At 48.1% G+C, this 26,847-nt stretch overlaps 2 pseudogenes across 1 annotated transcript in view; one reads left to right on the top strand and one right to left on the bottom strand.

Moving 5' to 3' along the window:
• The window catches only part of LOC149344673 (uncharacterized), a 106,946-nt pseudogene that overhangs the window by 62,690 nt on the left and 17,409 nt on the right, over nt 1–26,847 (bottom strand). The window contains exons 2-3 of the transcript XR_016282779.1: nt 13,299–13,399; nt 8,970–9,032 (exon numbers count right to left, since the gene is read on the bottom strand). The product of XR_016282779.1 is annotated as an uncharacterized LOC149344673 (transcript). The remainder of the gene's footprint in view (nt 1–8,969; nt 9,033–13,298; nt 13,400–26,847) is intronic.
• Nucleotides 25,426–26,735, top strand: LOC149344674 (uncharacterized; annotated as a pseudogene).

Below are 26,847 nucleotides of genomic sequence, written 5' to 3'. Positions count from 1 at the left end.
GCTATGGGTCAACGAAGCGTTTTCACAAATCTACATGCGTCTGGTCACGTGTGTTTCGAACTTCTTGTTCCGTTCCTGGGCTCATGCAGCGACGAAAGTTGCGCAGCGCTCGTGGCACAGAGTGCATCAGTTGCACTGCCCGCTCTAAGACGCTGCCTGCACTTAGTAGCAGTGCAAAAGATGAAGCCGACTGGGCAGGCAATGCATACCACGTGACCAGCATGTCTAATAAGGGTTTCAAAATTCACAAATCACTGCTGTTAGTTGATCCATGACCATGGTCAGTAGCTTCGCTTTCGGCGATGTCCCTTTACCACGCGCACCGCGCTTCTTCCACCTGGGATGCTTTGGCCAGCCAGCGAACCCGCAGGAAATAATTGCCCTCGTAGGCCATCGACGCGGGCTTGGCCGGCGGTTACTTACTGCTTCAATAGAGTTATACCATACCGTTACCGTGTTTACGCTACCGTTTACAGTGTTTCCAGACGCCGGACTTCCCGGTTTGCGCTGCGCACTGCAGTGCACCCTTTTATTGCATTTTTGGCTCGACATATTCTTTCCTGGGCGGTGTCGTGTAGGTTGACAGGCGCTCTCTCATATCCGAGCTTACTGGAAGCACAACCTCTACAACTCCGTTGGTAGTTTACGGCGCCTCCTCGTTCGCTATAACGGAGTGGTGCGGCCAAAGTTGTTCGCTGTATCTGCGACGAATTGCCATTGCCCGTATGCATATTTTGACGGTAGCACCAAGCCCGTTCGTAATAAGCAAGCGTATATCTGCGGCCGTTATAAGTGGGCTCGACTACATCCACTGAATTCGCTTTAATACACAGGTATAAAAAGGCTAGGTAAGGCTGCAGATATATGGGTAGAGGAATCAATGACCGATTACAAGCTTAGTTGTTTCCCTTGTGGAGAGGTCGTACAGGTATTCTAAGAAAACCCGAATAGTGAGAAAACCGAACGTATTAGCATAAAGTTCTCGCACGACCATGTCCAGAAAAGACAGACGAGCACATAGTCGCCTATTTAGCACAGCGGCCACAGAGGACTTGTTTTGTAGTTTTGAAAATAAATCCCCTGAAACAAGTTGGTGGACGAATAGTGTACGGCTGATTCACCAGACTCTTTTAAGGGCCCAAAAAATCTCTAGACGCACAGGCTCTCTTTGATAGCGCCCCAGAAAAAGTTAGAAAAATTCTATGTAGTGCAAGCATACGTTCTTCCAAGCAGAATGGTGCATTTACAACCATGATGCAACGCAACATCCGAATGAAGATGTTACCAATTTGCATCCGTGCAGAAAAGAAGCGTCCTCAATCCATCCAAGAGTGCTTTTTTTTATCAAACTCTTTTTACCAGAACAAAAGACGTCGACGTCATCATAATCAGCTAAAGTTGTAATTTGTCTCTGTACTTGACAGAAGAAAGGATTAGCTATGTTTTTGAAGATACTGAGCCATAGGGGCTCGAGATATATAACACGAGTCACAAAAGGCGATATCGAAGAGATGATTGAATTAAAATATGTTTGGCAAGCTCTGGATAGGGAGAGCCAGTGCTCCCAAAAGGCTCTCGTTGGGTGGGGGATGAGCGGTTGAAGGGTTCTCGCATATTCCCGTACCATGCAGGAAAGGATGGTGGGGAGGTAACTGGCAAGCCGCTTTGGGGTTGACAGAAAGGTGTCTGCATACAGGTGCCGATACATGACAGCTTCGTTTCGGAATAGCGCGCGGGAACGCAGAGGCCGCGTGCGGGGGTCCTGTGGCACCCGCGTAAGTGCACTGCGCACAAGAAATTCCTGACTGACTCCAGCTTCAGGATGACCAATCACTCGCGCGACGGGGTCTCCGAAAGTGCTTAAGCTGGTGGGTTTTGTAGATGCAAAATCCATTGGCTTTTCGCCTTATACCTAATCAGACGAATTATACCGTACACAGCCGATATACATTAATTTCGATTTCATTGCATTTTGCGGCTCTTGCCATAAATACGTCTTTTTGCCACGGACAAAAAATAATGTGGGTAAAATAAGAACATATCGCATTACACAAGTTTTTGCATTTTTATTTTATATATCGATGCGCCAGAAAAAAACTAAACAGCATAAAAAGGATGATTAAAACCTATCTTCGTTCTAATTTTTTTTTGTCCTGAACCCGTTTGAACCTGTTTAAACCGGTTCAGTATGGTCCGAACCGGTTCGAACCGGAACGGAATGTCGCTCTGGAGCCGAACCCGGTACTGAACCCGAAAGGTGTGAACCCGAACCTGAACCGAACCCGAAAAAATTCCGGTTCGACACCCTGGCAGATACAGGCTGCGTGAAATTAGGTCTTCCGATCCAGAAGACGTCACATGGTTAAAGGCCGGCTGACAGCGTGAAAACGAGGCGAGAAAGGCTAAGCGGCGGCCGAGACGCCCGAAGGATGAGAGGAACGTCTCGCGTATAGACGCTGCCTAGCTCCTGAACGACAAAGACGGCGTATCGCTACCGGAATGTCAGTAGATCAGACTGCTTTCCCTACGTATATCCTGGCCTAGCTGAGATAAGCCATTGCCAATTTTTTGTTGCGAACACTATGCCAGCAGCTCGGCTCGTCGCGTGGTCGCACTTCAGCCGTATGCAGTGGCCACGAACGACCTTGAGCCGCCGTTGCCTAGCAACGCCGCAGCCGCGCTCATACACATGGCTCCGCCGTCGACGCAGCGGCAATCGCCGCTCGGTCCAGCATGCGTGCTCCACTAGTGTAGAGGGAGAGGAGGTGTCGCCTCGCGGGGGGTATAGATATATGCGCTTCGCCTCAGTACATTCTAGTCGTTATGGAGAGCGCGAAAGAGAGGCAACAACGAAAGAACGAAGCGAGGCAGAGACAACACGCTCAATTGCTTTCGCAATTCAACTACGGTTGACCAGATCTATACCACCGCCAATTTTCTACTTTGTGGTTTGCGTAAGGAAAGATGTCTAAGAACCTTTGAAATTGTCGCTGATTATGGTAGAGTCATCATCATCATCAGCCTGACTACACCCACTGCAGGGCAAGGCCTCTCTCATGTCTCTTCAATTAACCCTGTCATTTGCCAACTGCGCCCACCGTAACCCCGCAAACTTCCTAATCTCATCCGCTCATCTTTCTTTCTGCCCCCTGCTGCGCTTACCTTCTCTTGGAATCCACTCCGTTACCCTTAAGGAGCAGCTGTTATCTTCCCTTCGCATTACATGCCCTGCGTAAGCCCATTTCTTCCTCTTGATTTCAACTAGGATGTCATTAACCCGCGTTTGTTACCTCACCTACTCCGACCGCTTCCGATCTCTTAACGTTGCACATACCATTTTTCTTTCCACAGCTCTCTGGGTTGTCCTGTTGTTAAAGCTCAACCCTTTCGTTAGCCTCCATGGTTCTGCCCCGTAGGGGAGTACCCGTAAAATACAGCTGTTATATACTTTTCTCTTGAGGGATATTGGTAAACTGCCGGTCATGATCTGAGAAGACCTGCCATATGCGCTCCTCCCCATTCTCATTCTTCCAGTTACTTCCCTTTCATGATTCGGATCAGTGGTCACCACCTGCCCTTAGTAGACATATCCTCTACTTCCAACACCCCGCCACCAATTGCGAACTGCTGCTCTCTTGTTAGACTGTTGAAAATTACTTTGGTTTTCCGCATGTTAATTTTTAGCTCTACCGCTCTGCTCTGCCTGTCTAACTCATTTATCATGCTTTGGAGTTCGCTGCCAGAGTAGATGACATTTTTTAGTGAAGTATACCTGCCCAAGGTATGGCGATGCTAGGTAGGGCCACAAATGCGGCATAGGAGGAGTGGTCTGGTTTGGTAACTGAGCCATTTGTGACCATTCGGAGGTGCTTATTTTACGTATGAATTGATGCACATAGGTTGTGCAAGTAATTAGCAATCAAGCATGCACCGAATTTATTAGAGCTAAGCCATTTGCACTCTGGCAAACTAAATGCACCTTGACGTTCCCTACACGATACTGGAGAAATGAATGGCGGATACTTTCAAATACCTTCGTGAGGTTAATTTGAAGCGTTGTCAGTTGCTACTGAGAGTTGCAGCGAAACTGCATAACTGCACAGACAAATCTTGGTTAAATTATGTTCAACAACTCTTCAAGCCACACGTCTGTTGCGGCGGGACAGCAGTACAAGCTGGAAACTGCGGACCATCCGCCACCACTTAGCGAAAAGCTCATAGATCACATTTGATTGCGTAATAGACCTCTAGCCGTCCACAAACCGAGATTTTTGTTTGCATGTTTTTTTTTTTACTGAAACTAAGTCACCTTTCGAGGAGACGGGCAGAATTACCTGATACGTGTGACAGAGTGCGCCGTTGTCGTGCGCTTAACCGGGTACAAGCCCAAACTTTCGAACGCCAACAAGCGATAAGACTTGTTTTATGGACGTAATTAGATGTATTCAAAAAAGTTTCAGTTAAAAGGCATTGAGTGGAACATAATTTAATACAATTTTGAACGTTCACCACGAAGCCGCTTGGCAATTCCACCCACACCGCGTGACGTCAAGGTGTACTTGCACCTGAAAGTTTTCATGTCTCTGAGCTTACCGGTTGCTCTCAGGAACAACCAGTGTTTGCCGGTGAAGCCGACGTCATCAGTATTGTGGAAGTCGAGGTTGCCCGGTCAACCGTGAGATCATCACCGTCATCATAATCAGCCTGACTACGCCCACTGCAGGCAAAGACCTCTGCCAGGTCTCCAATTAACCGTGTCATTTGCCAGCTGTAGCCGTCGTATCTCCGCAAACTTCTTAATCTCATCCACCCAACTAACTTTCTGGCGCCCCCTGCTATGCTTGCCTTTACTTCGAAGACACCCCATTACCCTTAAGGACCACCGGTTATATTGCCTTCGCATTTCATGCCCTGCCCGAGCCCATTTCTTCCTCTTGATTTCAACTAGGAAGTCATTAATGCGCGTTTGTCCCCACACCCACTCTGCCCGCTTCCGGTCTCTTAACGTTACATCTATCATTTTTCTTTCCATAGCTCTCTGCGTTGTCCTTAACTTAAGCTCCACCCTTTCGTTAGCCTCCACGTTTCCGCCCCGTAGGAGAGTACCCGTAAAATACAGCTGTTGCGCGCTTTTCTCTTCAGGTATATTGGTAAACTGCCAGTCATAATTTGAGAGAGCTTGCCATAAGCGCTCCACCCCCTTCTTATACTTCTAGTTGTTTCCCTCTCATGAACTCGATAAACGGCCACTTTCTGCCCTGGGCACACGTATTCTCTTACCACTTCCAACACCTTGTTACCAATTGTGAACTGCTGTTCCCTTGCTAGGCTGTTGAACATTACTTTGGTTTTCTGCATGTTAATTTTTAGCCCCACCGTTCTGGCCTGCCAGTCTAACTCATTGATCATGCTTTGCAGTCCATGTCCTGAGTGACTTAGCAAGGCAATGTCATCAGCGAATCGCAAATTACTTAGGTAATCTTCATCAACTCTTATCCCCGACTGTTCTCAATCCAGGCCTCGGAACACGCCCTGTAAGCATGCGGTGAATAGCATTTTCGAGACCATGTATCCCTACCTGACATTCTTCCTTATTAGAATTTTATTGCTGACTTGATGAAGAAATATGGTAGCTGTGCAGTCGTCATAGATATCTTCCATTATTTTCACATAGGACTCCTCTACACCCTGATTCCACAATGTCCCTGCATGAGTGCTTAGGTTTCAACTGAAACAAATGCTTTCTCGTAATCCACAAACGCTACATAGGCCACCGCGGTGACTCAGTGGTTATGGTGCTCGGCTGCTGGCCCGGAAGACGTGGGTTCGATCCCGGCCGCGGCAGCCGAATTTCAATGGAGGCGGAATTCTATAGGCCCGTGTACTGTGCGATATCAGTGCACGTTAAAGAACCCCAGGTTGTCAAAATTACTGGAGCCCTTCACTACGGCGTCTCTCATAGCCTTAGTCACTCCATAAACCAACCATAACCCAACCAAACGCTACCAATAGGGGTTGGTTATAATATGGGTATTTTTCTACCACCTGACTGATAGTGTGGTAATGGTCTGTTGTCCATTATCTTTTACGAAATTCTGCCTGCTCATTTCTCTGATTGAGGTCCAAGGTTGTCCTGGTTCTATCTGTAAAAGTTGTGGCCAAATACTACACCAGGGTGGACAAATCCCGCTCTGGTGAGGGAGTGCGTTGTGCGTTGTGGTCACCGACATCAGGGCGCACCCCAGGCTTGGTTGTGACGTCAAGATCCATAAAAGCTCTGACGCCGACTGATACCGAATCTGGCTGTACAAAATTGTTTCTAATTTATTATTAACGCTGCGCACTAGTGTTTTGAGCTCATTTTCGTGATATGCCCGTAGAAAGACATGAGAGCGCAAAACGGCAACACGGACGTGTAAGGGAACAGGACCAGCGCTGCTTACTCGTCCGTGTTGCCGTTTTGCGCTCTCATGTCATTCACGAATACGCACCAACAAGCCCAGCTTTAAGTACTTCTATGCTCGTAGACACCTTTCAAGTTAAAAAAAAACGAATACCCAAAAACTTTGTGTCTGTAACACTAACAGATGACAGCTGTGGATGCCTTTGTGATTGCTACTTGAAATCTCTGGTGGTGCACCGCTGCACACTAACAGGGAACGGATCAATCATGCATGCGTCGTCGTTATCTTTTATCCGGTCGTTCAGCGCCTCGAAAAACCGAAAGTGGAGTGAATGCGGATATACGAGGTCTGTTAGAAAAGTATCCGACCTTTGGCCGAAGAAAAAAAACTTGCATAACTGGAGCGCTGAAAACCTGATCATCTTCAAAAGTAGTCTCCTTGGGACTCCTCACCCTTCTCCCAGCGGTGCTGCCACTGTTGGAAGTATTCCGAAAAGCCCTCTTTCGGAATGGAGTTTAGCTGAGCTGTCGTTGCAGCCATAATGTCATCTCTTCTCTGAAATCGCGCTCCTTTCAATAGCCTCTTGATTTTGGGAAACAGCCAGAAGGCGCAGGGGACCATATAAGGAGAGTAAGGAGCCGGTTCAACTACAGGAGTCTGGTTTTTCGCCAAAAAAGGCTGAATCAAGTGCGAGTAATGTGCAGGAGCATTGTCGTGATGGATGCGCCAATCTCCTGTTGACCTCAACTCCGGTCTCTTGCACTGCACAGCATCACGTAGGCGACGGAGGACATACCTGTATACTCTTTGGTCAGTGTTTTACCCTGTGGGGTGCGTACTCGTGGTTTGCCACAAAGCGGGAGTCAAATAAAGCAGTGAGCATCATTTTGACGTTGCTGCGCATTTGGCAGGCCTTCTTCGGTCTTGTTGACGTGGAATGCTTCCACTGTGACGACTGGGATTGGGTTTCCGGGTCGTACCCGTACACCCAAGTCTCGTGACCAGTGATTATGGTGTTGATGAAGTCGGAGTCACTGTTTGTGGAATCCAGCATGTCCTGTGAGACTTCAAAACGAAGCTGCTTTTGCTCCACCGTGAGCAGTTTCGGCGCGAATTTCGCCCAACTATCTTCATGGCGAAATCTTCGGTGATAATGAAATGTGTAGAAAAAGTGCTGATGTCCACCTCTTCCGCCATTTCTCGGATAGTCACACGACGGTCTCTCATCACCAACGCGTTCAGTTCGGCAATGACCTGGTCATTTCGGCATGTTGATGGCCGACCGGAGCGTGGCTCGCTCTCCACCGATGTGCGTCCGTTTTCTAACCAGTTGTACTACTGCTTAATCTTTGTGCTGCTCATAGCATTGTCACCGAAAGCCGTCTGAATACTCCGAATTGTTTCCACTTGGCTGTCGCTCTCAGTTTCTGGCAAAATTTGATGCATTAGCGCTGCTCCTGTCAGTCCGCCATTTTCCTTGCAATAAAAAACCGACGAGAGCACTGCGCACTACCTCACTCAAACGCTGCGTCCGAGCGACTGACGCTATAGGCAGGCGGGAAAAAATTCGTGCATGCGCACGAGGGTTCAAGGTCGGCTGATGCAAGCGCGCTTATTTCATATTCATCAGGTGTTCGCAAAAAAAAAAAATTAAGGTCGGATACTTTTCTAACAGACCTCGTATGTAGCATGTTCTAGATAGAGGATGCCGCACGAGTTTGACGCTGGGGTAGAACATGGATCCTCCATGTCGTCAGCGTCCATTTGATGGGGTCTTACAAGGAAGTGCGAATGTGGCCGGTGCGTGCCTAAGAAAAACGAAAAGCACGCGAATGTTTGTCTAGTAAAGCAGCAAAAGCGGAGAGGGACTATGAGCGAGTTATAGCGCACAAAAAGGAGCGCCTGAAGGCAGTGGCGCGTAACAGGTGTCATGTCACAAAGGCAACAACGATAACAACAATAGAATTCAATGGCGGATGCCGGGAGCGCAGAAAATCTGGAAAAAGAGAAGCGGCGGGTGGCAGTGGTTTGCCAAGACGCGAAAGCAGCCAGGGAAAGAAATTCCGTGAATCACTCAGAGTGCTATCAGTGATCTCTTTGAGCATTCCTTTAGGTTCGCTATGTCAACCTTTCACCCGTTAAGACGACATTGACTGCCACTTCTGAATGGACACCGTTGGACTAATTGAGCCCAGCGAGACAGAACTAAGGCCATTTTTTGCAGGCTAACGTGCGCTGCAGCAAAACAAAACAGACCCAGCGGCTAACTGTATTGGGTCTTATTTGGGAATTTGTGACTGTAGATGAACCTTAAACACGCGTTGTTTTTTCATGTCTAGAGGAACCAGGCTTAAGTAACAGTCTTGTTCGTATTGTGAACTATATGTGCCTAGTGCATAGTGTGCCTTAATGTAACTAGAAAAACTCTTAACGGAAATTAGCACACGTTTCTCTTCAGAATGGTTAAAGAACTGTGGAAGAGCAAGCTGTCTTTGCAATGAATACAAAAATTTACCAACTTGAAATTATTTGCCTTTTTCAGTGTTGAGAGAAAAATGAACCTACCTTTCCCTTCTCCCCTGCAATGCTGTAGCACATTCGCAACGCGATGCAGAAGACATCGAATTCCTGCAAAGGTAGGCAAAGAATGGTGACTGCATGCATGTTGTAGGCTAACATCTGACGGAATAACTCATATCCCTCGAAAGTGCTATAATGTTGGCGCTGTAAGTGTGGCTAATACTATTGCATTTTGCTTACGTTTAGAGCAAAGCCGCGTCTACCGCAACCATTACAAATATGGCCCAGCAGTCCACAGTAAGTTCTTCTCTGCAACTTTTGTTCCCCAACAATATGGCAATGTGCTGGAAAGCCCACTGTGATTTACGCACAGATACTGCTCTCTGTGGCCACGGCACCACGGGCCCTTCAGCCATGGATATGCAGGTGCACAAGCTTAGAAGGCCGCCATGTCGTAATCATAAGGACTGCCGCAAACCAGACTGAAAGGAGAACTTCGGGGGTTTCGTTTTCAGTCACGATCTAGACGCCTCTTTTATTTCATGCGGCAGTAAAGTTCTTTAGGGTGTGTGTGTGTGTGCGTGCGTGTGTGTGTGTGTGTGTGTGCGTGCGTGCGTGCGCGTGTGCGTGTGCGTGTGCGTGCGCGTGCGCGTGCGTGTGTGTGTGTGTGTGTGTGTGTGTGTGTGCGTGCGTGCGTGCGTGCGTGCGTGCGTGCGTGTGTGTGTGTGTGTGTGTGTGTGTGTGAGAGAGCGAGAGAGAGAGAGAGAGAGAGGGAAGGGAGAGAGATTGAGAACTCTCCGTTCACTTATACTCGTATTTCTGACCCTAAAATTGACGGCACAATGTAAGTTTGGCTCGTATCTTCTGATACTCAACTAGCCTCAGTATCAGAATACATTGCCTTTCTTTGCAACCAGGAAGCGAGAAATAGAACCATTATTTTTGCGTTCCGTTGCAGCCATGGGCTAGTACAAAAACCATGAAGGCGAATTCGAGAATCACTTCCATTTCGAGCAATAAGTGCTTTTCAATCAATCAGTCCACTGCAAAACTGCACAAGTTTTGACGTGAAAATGGTGAAAACATTTTTCTTTCCAGGCAAAACGTCCTCCTCACTATCGTTTCCTTACTTGCTGCGCATGATCAGGTCGACAAGCTAACAACCGAGCTTATTGAAATCACTGCATTTTATCAATATGACGCGGCCCTCTTTCAACCCCTCACTTCTTTTCCCAAATTTCATACGAGCACTGTAAAACCAGGAGCCCCTCATCAATAACAGCGAGAAGGATGATTTTGGAGATAAAAAAAAACTGACAGTGCTAAGTAAGCCTCTACAGAGGCAGGCCCCTCCATCCTTCCTTATCGTTTTCATTTCTTAACGGGTGTAGCATGGCCTTAGTTTCCATAATTTAGGTTTCAATAAACGCTGATATGTGTCGCTTATTGGAACAGACAACATGACAAAGGATTAGGCTGCACACGCACTGCCCACTTTCATGCCAGCCCCATGAACGTGAGAAGAGCCTATGAACTCTCTTAACAGCAACGCGCAGGGATCCCATAGCATTAACGAGAGGGTGGCAGCCGCCGTAATTAAACTTATTTATAAGTACAAATAGAAGGCGGCACAGGCCTGAGCACATAATGAAGACCATATAGTCGAAATATTCTATGAAGCGGTGCAAAGTTCAGAGACTATAAGCGGGTAGAGTGGGCGAGGGAATAATCACGTGTTGGTAGCAACGTAGTTAAAATCAAGAAGAAACCGGCTTGAGCGGGGCATGTAATGGGAAGGCAAGATAACCGATGGTCCTTAAGGGTAACGAAGTGGATTCCAAGAGAAGGCAAGCGTAGCACGGGGCGGCAGAAAGTTAGGTGGGTGGATTAGATTAAGAAGTTTGCGGAGAGACGGTGCCCACAGCTTGCACAGGGCAGGGCTAACTGGACAGACATGGGAGAGGCCTTTTCCCTGCCGTGGGCGTAACCAGGCAGATGATTGTGATGATGATGATGGCTTTAGCATTCTATGAATTGCAGACGACATTATCTTCCTAAGTAACTCAGGTGCCGAATTGGAAAGCATCATGAGGAGAAGCAGAACGGTGGGCGTAAAAATTAATATGAAGATTTCTAAAGTAATGTTCAAGAGTGTCGGCCTTATTGGTATTGGTGAGAGAATACATCTACCTAGTGCAGGTATCGACCTCAGATCCGGGCCACTGGACTGAAATAACTACTAGAATAACAACGGGGTGAGGCGCATTTTTGCGGGTAATCTCATGAATGTGAGCTTGCCAGTATTCCTCAAGCGAAAGGTTAGAGTATCTGTATCCTACCGGTGGTCACCTATGTGATAGAAACATTGAGGCAAACAAAAAGTGTTGAACTTAATTTGAGGGCAACGAAGTGAGCTATGGAAATGAAAATATTCTGTGACACATTAAGAGGCAGGAAGTGAACAGAGTCGGTCAGGGAACAAACGATAGATGACATCCTCGCCAAAATCAAGAGGAAGAAGTGGGCTCGGGCAGGGCATGCAATGGGAAGGCAAGATAACCAATGTTCGTTGGAGGTATCGAATTAGATTCTTACAGAAGACAAGTGCCGAAGGAAGCGCCAGACAGGAAGAAATTTTCCTGTCATGTGACGACCCTTTGAATTTGGAAACTATTGCAAAATCTTTTCTGAAGAAAATGTGACAAAAACTATGTTTTTCGTGCTCCAATTTTTTTATATCTACAAATGTATATCATTTGTACTTTGTATCATGCATCAGCAAATTGCCAACACAAAGTGTTTTGTGATTTTTTTTGCCGGAAGCACATAATTTTTCAACTTATAAAAAAACGCTTCGTGGCATTTGTGAGGAATGTAATAACCATGCGAGGCTCTCCATAATAACAAGTACCACTGGTAAATTTGTTTAAACTGAAATGGAACGGAATAAAAATGGGAATGAAAATGCCAAAGTTGCAAAAAGTGCGTGGTGCTGCGTATTCGGATGAAAATTTAATACTGAGCTATGTCAGGTGCTCTAGTAAAGATAATCTAAATTAAGATTCAACTAATAGCTTGTTGCATTCCAATTTCCCTGAGCGATACTTATCGGCGTTTTTCCTCGAGAAAAGAATTTCTGAAGTTGAGCGCCGCACCACCGGTCAGTGTTTTCTCTACTGTGACTTCACAGGAGAGCAAAGCCTCGGCTCACTTCAAATTTTATCCCCAGAGATATTGTGGGAAACTGCTTTAGACAGGTAATAAAAAGCCACAAATTTTGTCTAAGCAATCGGGGAGGGTCGAGCACAAACCATCGCGCGTTTTGCACAGAATGACTTTTTGGTAAATATAAAAACAATAGAAGATGAGGCTGGTTCCCGTACTCGATTATTTCGCACAGAGATCTCGCCTTTGAGCAGCCCCTAAGTTCCAAAACCAAATGAAAAGATTTGCATACACGCTTAATAAACCACTTTGCAGAGCCTCAAAATTATTATTCATTTTTTATGACGTACGACGCCTGGTTATTGAAACGTCGAATTTCGACCCTCTGATTTATGCTCCTGCAACAAAAAGAATCCAAGATGGCGGCCTTCATAACAACCGCATTTCATTACAATGGTTGCCATGGTAACCGAGCCGGCTACATATTGGAGTAAACTAACAGGCGGCAACGTAATACCCGAGCATTACAGCTCGAAGCTAAACTGTGTCGACCTGGTGTATATCTCAGTCTGCCAGGTGTCAAAGCGGACCTACTTAGTGCAGACATTCATTTAAAATTTGTAGACGAACCGTTTGCCGCAAACTACTGAAGTTATCTACGTGCAAGCAGTGACACTCTGCCAGAGCACTTTCTAAGTTTTCGAATTGGTAAATTGGTTTTTTGAGGAAAGGAAATGGCGCAGTATCTGTCTCACATATCTCGGCGGACACCTGAACCGCGCCGTAAGGGAAGGGAGGAAGGTGGGAGTGAACGAAGAGAGAGAGAAAGAGGTGTCGTAGTGGAGAACTCCGGAATAATTTCGACCCCTTGGGGTTCTTTAACGTGCACCGACATCGCACAGCACACGGCCGCCTCTTGCGTTTCGCCTCCATCGAAACGTGGCCGCCGCGGTCGGGTTCGAACCCGGGTACTCCGGCTCGGTAGATGAGCGCCTTACCACTGAGCCACCGCGGCGGGTTGAAGTTTTCGAACATAGGGCAAATTAGGACTGTCTTAACCGGCCAATCAGGCGTTAGGTCTGAGATAGCTATGATAGTACAGGTATTCTTCACCTTTCCTTCTCTTTTTTTGTTTTTGCTCTCAAAGAGGACTCCAAAATGGGGGGGCTATTTTTTGTCTATTAATAGCGTTAGCTTTCGTCACGTCACCTTTAATATGGCAGGTCGTATGTTGAAGTCCAGCCACTGGCGTTTGCACGCGAAAAACATGTTGGTCGCCATTCTGGTTGCCTTGGCTGACTCGAGGGGATCTGAAAGGAACACGACGGGAAGCTGAGGACGCGTTGTACAAAGATTTCAGTGAAAAACCTGCCTTTGTAACCTCGTGGTTAAGGTGGTGCTTTGTGTTCTAGTGACTACGATAGAGATTTTAAACTCATCCCTTGTAACTGTCACATAGGCTGTTTCGCAAAATTAACTGCGCTTGGCATAACACGAGAAGCGCAAGCACCTATAATGCTTTCGGGATCGCAATTTTGTGACTGGCTACAAAAGTACCTCATGTTCTGATATTTCCGCATACTTCCTGGCTGCATGCATGAGCGATGCGATCAATTTTTTTTTTTCTGGAAAAGCCATTCTTGTCAACATTTATTCAATATTTACAACAATATGGGCACAAAGCGCACTGCAATGCCGAAGCTATCCTTCGGGAAGTTTCCAAGCTAGTTTAGCTTGTGTTGGAATGCCGGAATGGTCTTCGTGTATCCATCCAGAGCTCCAACAATCTTGAGGAATAAGGGAAGAGTGCTCCTCACACCACTGAGGTTCGGTATTTGCATTCAACGATTTGCGAAGCATGATCAAGGACATGGAAAGGGAAAGCAAAATGATGAGTTCGAAACTATTCCACAGAAAACTAAAGAAATGTCCAGCAGTATCGGTAGGCAACACAGTTGATGACAGCCAGGGAAGCGTTGGAGCTGGTAAGAAATACATTTTTTTTTACGGCAGATAATAATCCCTGATCCAGACCACGAGAGTGAGGTAGCCAGTAGAATGAAAACGAGATCTGTCTTGTTTTTTTTTTTCTGCACGATATGAGTGAGGTTTGTGTGTGCGATGCGAAGATGGCATTAAGTTAATTTGATAAAAATGTTCCTGATGCTTGCATGATTTTCATTTTCCCAAGGTGCGCTTTACAAAGTGCAGTTTGTTGTTTATTTCATAAATCCAAGTCGACTACCATTTCTACTTTAATTTACGGGGCACGCTCACTTTCTTGATTTCACCACTGCGAGCTTGTGTAGCATACGCGTCGGCTCCCTCGTTGTCATCTATTCCGACATGGCTCGGGACCCTGTAGAGCTTGTGCCGTGAATTTTTCCATTCTGTGTATGACGCTTCCGACTAAGGGTGCAGCTGCATTTCTTGACTGCAGCGCTGTGGGTAGGCTGAGGGAATCTGTGTACATTATGTCGTTTTCAATGCTCTCGTACACTATTCGCGCACAAACACACGCTCTCCACAGCAACCGGCTGTAAAAATGCATTGACACTTCGCAAGCCTCACTATATGTCTTCTAAGTTCCCTTGTATTACAGAACTTCCAGTGCAATTTGCTGCTTTTGAGCTATCTGTATAACAGAGAGAGAGAGAGAGCCCTTTATTTAAAAGCAGATTTTATCCTGCAGAAACAGTTCACTGACAGGCTACTCTACGTGGGGAAGAGTATTGGGGATAGAAAGACGGAAAGAGAGTGGTGGGCAAAATTCTAATGTAAAAAAAAGAAAAAGAGGCAAAAAGTAATGAAAATAAAAATAAATTCTCAGTGAATTTGGCTGGGGGGCATCAGAAAGTAAAGGTACCAGATATTAAATGGTGACCTGCAAAGTCCTAAAAAGGGGATGACAAAGTTCAGTGCATGAGGAGAGCGGATAACGATGGGATTTATGGAAGTGTTAAACTCTGTCTAGCAATCGTTTACAGACGGTTCTTTCTTGGCGTCAGTGGATCGTGTATTGAAGCAAACTCGAAATCTGGAAGAATATTCCGTATCTCTCATTCTTGGCATTTATCCTCGAAGCCAGTAGCAAAAACTTATCCTTTTGTGGTTTACTGCTGACAACTGTACTGAAGGTGCTCTTCTGAACTATCGGATAACTGAGATGCTTGTGTAGGGATCCTATTTGCATTACGTACACACATGTAATCATTGACTGTAAGGGCCGGTTCATAAGTTTGTACAAGAAGGCTATTAATCAAAGATTGTGTGTATTCACCAACTGAGAGAAGTAAACCCATGCTACGCACTGTGTTCTGCCGTTTTAAGCAGACCCATATATTATGCACCCATAATCTACGCACCAGCACGCAAGAGAGCGTAAAATGTTCAAAACATGTGTTTTTTTGGCCCGCCAGAGTTTCCGTGAGAGCACTTTGATCATGCTTAGAGATTACAAAGTTTTCTTTTTGAGCGTGTTTATGTGAGGCAGGAACGTGACTGTTTTGCCCAATGTTATGCCTAAAATTTGTGTGCTTGTATTTTATTCGTAGTGTCTTTTCATTCCGATAAAGGTTCCGATGAGTGTGCTGTCCTCCTCTAAGTGACAACAGGCAGCCACTGTTAATTGTGGAAAAAAACATGAAACTGTTTCTATCTGCCCCTGTCGCCAGTTTATTTACAGCGAGCTGTATTTGTCTCTGGCATGCTCTGGCATGGTGGAGGATGAGCACACAATTTCGAGGTAATTTACGTATATGAATACATAATGAACTTCTGCATTATTTTTGTTATAGAGTTCATTTTGTTAGGAACAGAGTAGTATTTAAAACGTACCTGTGAGGCGCACAGCTCTCTTGAATGAATTTGCACGAAACGGTTGCACTTAATGGGAGATGCAGATATTGAAATTATGCCAAAAATATTAATTTGCAAAAATTGCATAATCAGGATGAATGCACTAAAGTTCCCGCCGAAAAATTTCAACTAATAAAATATCTATACATTTCGCGCCTACGAAACCCGGCAATGCGATTTCGAAACGGAATGTGCCAGGACTTCACGCCCGCCGCTTCCCATGGCCGCGTCCTTGATGGCCCCCATCTTAGTTTTGTTTGAAAGCTGGGCCCCTTCCCCACAACCTGATATTACTCACTGCTGTGAAAAGTTTTTGGAACATCCACAATCCGCTGTTTTTTGAAGCCTCTACAACGACCTCCGAATGGCTGGCGCGAGAACTTCAAATGCGAATTTTCTCAGCTTCGTGTTTTTTGCCCACTCACTAGACGTACGGAGGTTTTTATTATTTTCATGGTGCAGTTTCAGTTATAAATACGGTTGAATTCAGAAGGAACTAAACTCCAATGGAATTATGCTCTTTTTGTATGGCTCAGTGGAACATTTCAAATTTTGTGAGCCATAATGTTACCTAACTCTGCTTCTTAATTATGGTGTTTGCACAAAATTTCATATTTTTGTTTTATGACGCACTTCAACGACAATACAATTAGCATAGCTCCAGATGGCGCAAGTCTTTGGCTGCCGCTCCATTTCAATCGAAACCAAAAAAAATTAGAAGGGATGTGTCTTAACGACTCGTAAGAATGTAACTAATTAGGCTTCAGTTATTTTCTTATAATATGGGAACTAACTGAGATATTCTGAAACTAATTATATTTTTAATACAGGAATAAGACGCATTTACACATAAATTTCATTGATATTGTAAGACGGGGGTTTATTAAAGGCACTGGGACCTTATTAAAGGAGCAGGGCGGCAACAGTCTGCGGTCAGCCAAAGCGAGCCCAAAGCACGCGCAGCGATGGCACTGCCGCCGCTGCACAGAATGTTCGTCTTCGTCTTTACAATTGTCCCCGGGGAGAAACGGAGCCAACCTGGCGACTCAGGGCGCAGGCAGGACGGCTGGGTCGTAGAATGGCTTGAGCGCTGGACGTGAACAGTCTCGCGTCCACGGCGGCGGCGATCAGAAGATGGGTTGAGAGGTTCTACAGTCTAATTAACTGGAGATGTGCGCTCCAGTACGCAGTATGGGCCATGGTACTTGGCAAGAAATTTTGATGACAAGCCCGGAGTATTCGTCGGAATCCAGAGCCACACAAGGGAGCCGTTGGCGAAGTGTGGTGTTGTTTGACTGAGGTCGTGGCGGGATTTCTCTCTGCACTGGGTGTCAGTCGTGAGAGCACGGGCGATGCGGCGGCAGTCTTCGGCGTCCCGGGCGGCTTCAGAAAGAGGTGTATACTCGGAAGCATCGGGTTGGTACGGGAGAATGGTGTCGATGGTAGCAGAAGGGTGACGGCCGTAGAAGAGAAAGAAAGGAGAAAAGCCGGTAGTGGACTACGTTGCGGTATTGTACGCGTAGGTTACATACGGAAGGACAAGATCCCAGTTTGACTGATCTGAAGAGACATACATAGACAACATGTCACCGAGGGTACGATGAAAGCGCTCGGTGAGACCGTTAGTTTGCGGATGATATGCGGAGGTGGTTCGATGAATTATATTGCACTTGGTGAGCAGTGCTTTCACAACATCCGACAGAAAGACGCGGCCTCTGTCGCTCAGCAGTTCGCGAGGGGCGCCGTGACGAAGGATGAATCGGTTTAAGGCTGTGGCGGCTGGAAGGGCTGCGGTTTCGGCATACCTTGTCAAATGGTCAACCGCGACGATAGCCCAACGGATGCCGGCCGAAGTGTACGGGAGGGGACCGTATAAATCAATGCCGACGAGGTCAAATGGGCTTGGCGGGCAAGGTAGCGGCTGCAATTCTCCAGCAGAACGATGAGGAGGTGGCTTGCGACGTTGACAGGTAAGGCATGACCGCATGTATTTGCGGATGAATGTGTACATGCCACGCCAATAATATCGTAGTCGGATGCGACCGTAGGTCTTGAACACTCCGACATGACCACACTACGGGTCAGCATGAAAATGGGCGCAGACTTCCGAGCGAAGGTGACGGGGAATAACTAGCAACCACTTGCGGCCGTCTGAGGTGTAGTTGCGGCGATAAAGGAGGTTATCACGTATTGAAAAATGGGAAGCATGGCGGCGAAGAGCACGCGAAGGCGGAGCAGCCGTAGGGTTGGTGAGGAAGTCAATAAGAGGAGAGATCCATGGGTCGGCGCGCTGCGAGGAAGGCATGGCGCTGATGTGAAGCATCGGTGAGGAGGCGTCGAAGGTGGAAAGGCTGGATATATTGGCTGGAAGTGGGCAGCGGGATAGAGCATCAGCGTCTTGATGTTTGCGGCCAGTACGATACACGACGCGGATATCGTACTTCTGGAGGTGAAGGGCCCACCTCGCGAGGCGACCGGATGGATCTTTCAGAGAGGAAAGCCAGCATAGCGCATGTTCGTCGGTCACAACTTCAAACGGGCGGCCGTAGAGGTAAGGGCGGAACTTGGTAAGGGCCCAAATTATCGCCAGACACTCTTTTTCAGTGACCGAGCAGTTAGATTCAGCCTTTGTTATCGTGCGGCTGGCATAGGCAACGACGTATTCGATGAAGCCAGATTTGCGTTGTGCGAGCACGGCGCCGGTGCCTACCCCACTGGTGTTAGTATGGACCTCGGTAGGTGCGTTTGGGTCGAAATGTCGCAGTATCGGCGGTGCGGTGAGGATACGGCGCAAAGAATCGAAGGCGTTGTCACAAACTTGGGACCACTGAGAAAGATCAGAACTGCCGGACAGAAGTTGTGTCAAAGGTGCAGCAATTGAGGCAAAGTTGCGTATAAACCTACGGAAGTAGGAGCACAGACCCAGGAAGCTGCGCATATCTTTGATAGAAGTAGGTCAAGGAACCGCAGCCACAGCACGAAGTTTAGCCGGGTCCGGATGGACACCGTCCTTAGAAACAACATGGCCTAAAATGGTAAGTTCGCGGGCGGCAAAATGACACTTCTTTAAGTTGAGCTGAAGGCCGGCGTCAGAGAGGCAGGCCAAACGTGCTTCAGTCGGGAGAGGTGAGTGTCAAAGTCAGGCGAAAACACGATGATGTCGTCGAGGTAACAGATGCAGGTCTTCCATTTCAGCCCACGCAGAATGGTATCCATCAGCCGCTCAAAGGTGTCATGAGCATTACAAAGGCCGAAAGGCATCACAGTAAATTCATATAGGCCGTCAGGGGTTACAAAGGCTGTTTTGGGGTGATCGGCCTCTTCCATGGGTACCTGCCAGTACCCGGAGCATAAATCTGAAGAAGAAAATATTTCGGCACCTTGCAAGCAGTCTAGAGCATCATCGATGCATGGCAGGGGATATACGTCCTTGCGCGAGATCTTGTTAAGGCGGCGGTAGTCTACACAGAAACAGATGGAGCCGTCTTTCTTTTTGACAAGCACAACTGGCGAAGCCGAAGGACTGCTTGAGGGCTGGATGACGCCGCTCTTGAGCATTTGGTCGACTTGATCTTCAATGACTTGGCGCTCGGTTGTCGACACACGATAGGGGCGCTGCCGTAGAGGAGCGTGGGCACCTGTGTCGATGCGATGTGTGACAGTCGAGGTTTGGCTAAGGGAACTGTGATGGCAGTCGAAGGAGGCGCTGAACTGGTGGAGCAAGTGGAGAAGCTGCGTGCGCTGCGGCGGAGGAAGATCTGCGTCGATGGAGCGGAGAAACAGTTTTGTAGAGGAAGGAGTGGGCATAGAAGATGGTGGCTGAGGGCAGCGAGATTGATGTGCAATGCATCGTCAGTCTCCTCACGGGTTATAATAGACGTGATGGGTTGGACACTGCCGACACATTCGCCACGGCGCAAAATAGTAATAATAATAATACTTCTACTAATAAACACTTTTAATAATAAAAGTGTTCTAGGCCCGCGTCTCCATTAACGTACAGCCCCCGTAAAAAATATATAGCCCACCGTGCACGGCCGCTGCACGACCGCTTGAGGCGGGCTCGACGCCTTTTCTTGTTAGTTTTTTTCACTGGCAAAGCACGCGCGGAATCTGTTCGGCCACTGTAGTTTCTTAACACATTGTCCGCGCTAGCGCGAAATTGCCACTGCGTATCTATCTTCGAGCGCCCCTGACAGCTTTGATTAAGGTGGAATCTTGGGCTTGTTGGTAACACATGCAACAAAAATAGCGCAGGAACAGAACAAGAACAAGAAAGGAGCGCTCGTGTGTGTCCTTTCTTGGACTTTTTCTGTTCCTGCGCTATTTTTGTTGACAGCTTTGGTACTCGCACCACGCACCCCCCCTTCAGAACAGCTTCTGAAGGTAACTCTGCGTTTTGCATTGATGCATGAGCCCCCGCACAGGCGCTGGGAAAAAAGTAATAACACGAACGCCGCACTTACTACCGCGCACACAGCGTGACTCTGCCTCCCACGCCCGGCTGAGAACAAGAGAGCCTTTCGTCCTTATCTTCTATACCCTCTGAGCAAGCGCGCTTCGGAGCCGGGGACGGCCTCACTTGGCCCTGCAGCCGCTCCGTATGTAATGGTGACCCTCCTCCCACTCCGCAAGCAGGACCCACCGTTACACATACTCAATGTATACTGCAATCCGAAATTGCCGAATATATCATTCGCGGACCTCTTTAGCCGGGCGCTGAGAGGTTCGGGTCAGGACCCCCTCCTGATTGTGGGCGATTTCAACGCTCCCGCTCAGATGTGGGGTTACTTTCGTGAAGAGAAGCGGGGACGCAAGTTGGCGGAGCTTGCGTCAACGCTGGGCCTCATAATTCACACTGACCCAGTCTACCCAACTCGTATAGGCAACTCCATGACTAGGGATACATGTCCGGACTTAACCTTCACCCGCAACATTCAATATGCAGACTGGGTCAACACCGAGGAAACCCTCGGCAGCGATCACTGCCTCCTGAACACTACGATTAGCACCCGTCCTTTCGCGCGACCAACAACACAAGCCCGACTCCCAGACTGGACCAAGTTCAGGCAAAATTATAACTCTGCGACACCCATACATGAGCAAGGCTACCAGTCTTGGTCAGAACAATTGGTCTCTGGCCTTCGCTCCTCCGAAACTCATATTCAGCTCTCAGAGGTGGTCTCGGATGTGGACAACCACCTGCTCCACCTCTGGGAGGCCCGGCACTGCCTTGTCCCTCGGTGGCGCCGGCAAAAGCACAACCGGAAACTTAAAGCTCGCATCGCCGAGCTCACTCAACGAGCGGCTGAGTACGCGGCCCAACTCGCCGACTCCAACTGGGTGGCCCGATGCAATACGGCCGCGCAAGCCGGAACACGTGGCGACTCTTTCGCGCACTAATTGATCCAAAACAAACACGCACGGAAACTCAAAAACACCTCCAAAGAGCAACACAAAGATTTCAGGGCAACACAACTCAGTTGGCGCACAAGCTCCGGGACCAGTACTTGTGCACCACCCAGGACCCCCGCGGGCCGGCGTACTCTTATGCAGGCTCTGAGAACGTTGAGTTGGATCAACCGTTCTAGCTGCATGACCTAAGGGCGGCCCTGGAAAAACTAAACGTGGCTCCGCTCTGGGTCGGCACAAAATTGCAGTCATATTGTTAGCCAACCTCCCTGACCCGGCTCACCTGTCTTTATTGAATTACATTAACTCAATCGCGCTTGGGGAAGTGCCACTCCCCATCGACTGGAAGACCGCCCTGGTCACCTTCATCCCTAAAGCTGGCAAGGCCATCTACACGGACAACCTCCGTCCCATCTCTCTAACTTCCTGTGTGGGCAAACTCATGGAGACGATGGTACGCAACAGGTTGTCCGAGTTCATGGAATCCAAACACCTTTTCGCAGACACCATCGAATGCCCTCACAATGACAAGGTCGTACTCGCCTTGGATTTGAAGGGAGCATTCGACAACGTTACCCACGAGATCATTCTCACCCATCTCTGTCAAACTAACTGCGGTAGAAACGCCTTTCAATACATTCGGCAATTTTTAACCGACAGACAATCTTACATTCGAATCCAGGATAAGGAACATGGCCCTTTTCATTTAGGAACAAGGGGTACACCACAGGGCGCGGTGCTCTCTCCCCTGTTATTCAATCTGGCTATGATGCACCTACCGGCCCCGCTGGGCGCTGTCGCCGGTGTGCAGCATGCGCTGTACGCCGATGACATCACCCTCTGGGGTGATGTTCCCTCGGTTCCCTCGGAGACATTAAGGCCGTTAAGACATTAAGACCGTTCTGCTCGCCGCTGCGGCCTCCAATGCTCCACCCAAAAGTCTGAATTTGTGCACATACGCCCCTCACCAAAGTGCACAGCCAAAATTTTCTTGTCTCTTCAGACAGGTCCAATCCCTGAAAAAGCTCAAGTCCGGGTACTGGGGCTCTTTTTACATCAAGACAGATGGTCAGAAACAACATTGGCCAACCTCCGTCAGGTGGGGGACCAGGTGGGCCGCATGGTCCGCCGGGTTCCTAACAAGCACGGGGGGTTACGATGTAAGGACGCCTTGCGGCTGGCGCATGCATTTGTAACCAGTCGAATTCTATATTCGACTCCATACCACCATGCGGAAACAAGACGAGGATTCACTCGAAGTCATCCTCCACAAAATTATTAAGCGGGCTCTGGACCTTTCCGTGAACACCTCCAACAAGCGCCTCCTGGGGCTGGGCATGGTGAACACGTTTCGGGAGCTCCGGGAAGCCCACTTGACCAACCAATGCACACGTCTCTCGAAGACATCGACGGGTTACCGCCTCCTTGGCCGACTACACATCCAACACACCACTCTCATGGAAGAGCGCGTAAGTATTCCATCCCAGTAGAGATGCGCCCTCCACGTGCGCCCCCTTCCCACGAACATGAACCGTGAGGACCATAATGGCCGGCGCCTGGCGCGGGCGGAAGCCCTGGCCCGCCACTATGGATCGAAACCCGGCGTGTTCTACGTGGATGCCTCCGGCCCCCACCATGGGGGATGGTACACGGCCGCAGTCGTCTACCAATCCAAAACAGTGAACGGCCTTACTTTCCGAGCTCGTGACAACACACGCGGAGGAGGTCGCCATTGCGTTGGCTGCATCTGATCCGACATCAAAAACAATTGTTTCAGACTCGCGAGGTGCCTGTCGGAACGTCGAGCAGGGCTGGGGACCGTACCTAGCCTACCGCATTCTCCAAAACAGCGTCTACACCGGGGACCCCGCTCACCGGCGTATAGTTGGGGCACCTGCTCACATGGGCCTGGAGGGAAATGAGGTAGCTTACGCCGCCGCCCGCGCGCTCTCTCACCGGGCATTCCCCTCCGACCCCGACGATCAGAAACTCGAATTTATTCCAGCTTACACCTTCAAAGATATTGTTATACTCTATCAATTTGGCCACGGTCTTTATCTCCGCCCGTGTAAAGGTCTCTCAAAGGCGGAGGAGCGGCTTCTGCTCCACCTGTATACTAATACTTTGCTGTGCCCGGCAGCTCTGAAACATTTCGACCTTTCTTTCTCGGAGAGCTGTCCGCACTGTGCGGAGAAGTCTTAGGACATCTACCACATAGTGTGGGCCTGCCACTCCAACCCTGCTATCCCCCCTCACCTCAACCCAACCCGGGAGGACTGGTAGGCGACCCTGCTCGGCTGCTCTGACCTGCAGGCCCAACGGGCCTTGGTCGCGCGAGCCCGGGTGGCTGGCAACGCCAATGGGGTCCAGAACTAGGGACCTCCACCTAGTACTTGTAAGGGCTGGCCCCCTCTGGGCCAGCTCGTACATAACCTCTTCAAGTGTATCTGTATATAAATATTTTTCACCGCCACCACCACCATGGCCGTGCTCGGTGGGATGTACGTTAAAGCGAAAGCCTTTAACGGCTCATACTCGCGGCCATGACTCCGTCCGTCTATTACATCTGAACTGTAAGTTATAACTAGTCATTACTAGTCGCAAGTCATGACTAACTAGTCCTTAATCAGTAATGACTGGTTATTCTTAACCAGTCATGACTATTTAATCATGAACGAATCATCACTTGTTACTCATAAGCTAATCAGTCGTGACTAACTAGTCAATAACCAATCATGACCAGTTAATCATGACTTTTCAGTCATGGTTCATGACTAATTAGTCGTGAATAGCCTCATGTGTACCTACGGCCGTGCAGGAAAAGTTGAGTGGAAAGGTTTTCGCTTCGCGCACTTTAGATCGTCAAAGTGCCCCCTGAATTTTTTTTCACGGCGGTGTACTTGAACCGTTGGACAAGAAGTTGCTCAAGCATTTGTCAGAAAATTCCGCTCATATTCGTAAAACCGACGCAGTTCGGAAGCAATATCGCCAGTACGAGCAGTTGAGAAATCTAAAACGCTGGAGAAGGAAACCGAGGCCGAGCCGCCGTTTAAGCTTCTAAGAAGCGTGCCCGTTCGACTCCCGGATCAACACCACTCGCCCAGCCATGGACCTTCGAGGCAGCGTGCACAAGCCTGCGGGAGGGCTCCGTCGCACCTGCTCTGATCGTCGGGCTGTCGCAGTGGTCAGTGAACAAACTGCGTTTCGTTTGCTTGCCTCTCTCTTGTATTAGTGCACTTTTGGTGCAGGGCTTTTTGTTCTATTGCAGTCTCTGTGCAGTGTTATTTTGCGCGAGTTGCATTGTATTGTAAATCACTTTGTATGTGCTCGTACAAGTTATTGTGCAATCCTCTGTATTTGTGAACCTTTGGCTCCGACCCATTCTCTGGCTTGCGACTGATGAAAGCTGTGCACCAAACAACCACCCTTGTCACTTGGTAGATGGTTCCTGGCTGACCTTGTCGCTTTGAGCCGAGACCATCTCCGTTGAGACTGAGAACGCTACCTCCACACGCTCTAATGGTGTCTGAGAGTTCATGTATGAGTGCGCGAAAGGGGTGACAGCATTTCATTTCCTTGCTGGAGATGTACGAGTACATGTCTCCCAGTTACATGTCTCCTAGTAATAGTACATGTCTCCCAGGGATACCGAACCTTCGTGTCACGTCGTAGATTTTGTCTAAATCAAAGAAAGCCGAAAGACTGTGCTCTTTGTGTGTAATGAGACCAGTACTCTATGTTTAAGGCAACCATGATGGTCATTTTTTGAGCACGCTTTTTTAAAACCATACTAATGGATGCCAAGAAGATCATGGTATTCAAGCGTAAACATTAACCATATAATATTTGGAACGCCTTCAAACGATTCAGCTCGACAGCTCGCCAGCGTTAAGGGACATGACCGCAGTGAGAGTTGGGCGTCTCTCCTGGTTTCGAGAATAGTACCATAAGATTCCAAGCCTTTGGTATGTTCCCTATTAATCATACAATGCTAAACCATTTCACAAATGCCTCTGTGCAAGGTTCGAAAGATGGGCCAGAATTTCATAATGCATTTCATGGGCTCGGCGGCACTACTAGCATGCGGTGCGCTAATCCTTTCGTCTTCATTGTGCAGTTCGCCCTTGGACTGATTCTCCATGGTACTGCCAGCGGCATTGAACCTTCCGAGATAGCCTGGGTGACCTCTCCGGTGAACGGCACTCGTTTCCATGCGTGCGATTCCCTGACGTCAGCGGAATTTCTTCGACCACATCATCCGGGAGCAGCAACGTGCGAGCACATTTCTACGCATGATCTGCTGGGAGCGCCACCACATGAATGGGCTACATATACCCTTCCCAGGAATTGCATCGGCAGTGGGCTCGGCGGCACTACCAGCATGCGGTGCGCTAATTCTTTCGTCTTCATTGTGCAGGTGAGCAGGCGTTTTGGCAAATGCCTCCGCTCTAGCGACCGTTTCTTGGTAGTGCTGCCGTGCCCGCAGCTCTGTCTTGAAGTGTTTGATGTTGCTGTATTCCTGTGTAAACTCCTCCTGTTGTCAGGGGACGTCGAAACAAATCCCGGCCCTGAAATGGCACAAATCGCTAAACAACTGAAGGATATTGCGGAAGATATTAAAGAAATAAAGGAAAAACGGCTGACAGACATAGAAAACAAGTTAGATGCCATAACACTTCCAGAAACTAAAGTGCAGTCTTGTCAAACTGAGATTTCTCGCATGAATCACGTAATAGAAATACTGGAAAAAAAATAGATGATCTTGAGAACAGAAGCAGGAGATCCAACTTAATTGTTTACGGACTAACAGAAGATGAAGAAGAATCAACCGAAACTCTGGAGCAGGCTGTCAACAAAAGTATCATTCAAGATACTCTAAAGCTCGACCCAGTTGCCTTTGAACGTATTCACCGGTTAATCAGGCCGCAGGCTAATAAGAATAGACGGGTAATTTTTAAACTACTGGATGCCCGTAACAAGTCGGCAATACTGAAGCAAGGTTTTAAACTTAAAGACACGAAATATGCCATTGGGGAAGATTTCTCTCCGAGAATTCGAGAAATCAGAAAAAAACTGTGGAACAGTGCCAAAGAAAATCGACAAAAAGGGGACAAAGTTTCGCTTGCCTTCGACAAATTATTTATAAACAGCTCTGCCTTTGTTTGGGATGACGAAATGAGCGACAAAGTTCCGCTGAAAAAAAACGACGAGCAGGAGGAGACAGTCGAGAAAAGGAGCCCACCAACGACACGGGGAAGAGCGCGATTAAAGCACTGACCATCATAAATGTAAACGCAAGGAGCATAGTAAACAAAGTAGAATCTTTAGAAAACCTATTAATTGATCGGGAACCTGATATTGTCGCCGTCACGGAGACTTGGCTTTCACCAGAAATTTCGAGTCATGAAATCGCACCACCCAACTACTCAGTCATTCGGAAAGACCGAGACTCCCGTCGGCGGTGGTGTGGCTCTCTTGATAAAGGAAA

The sequence above is a fragment of the Amblyomma mixtum genome, chromosome 5 (genome assembly GCF_055824585.1).
Source record: "Amblyomma mixtum isolate Tamu chromosome 5, ASM5582458v1, whole genome shotgun sequence".
Taxonomy (NCBI): domain Eukaryota; kingdom Metazoa; phylum Arthropoda; class Arachnida; order Ixodida; family Ixodidae; genus Amblyomma; species Amblyomma mixtum.
Note: the sequence above shows the minus strand (reverse complement) of the source record. Positions and strands in the feature narration are given on the sequence as shown.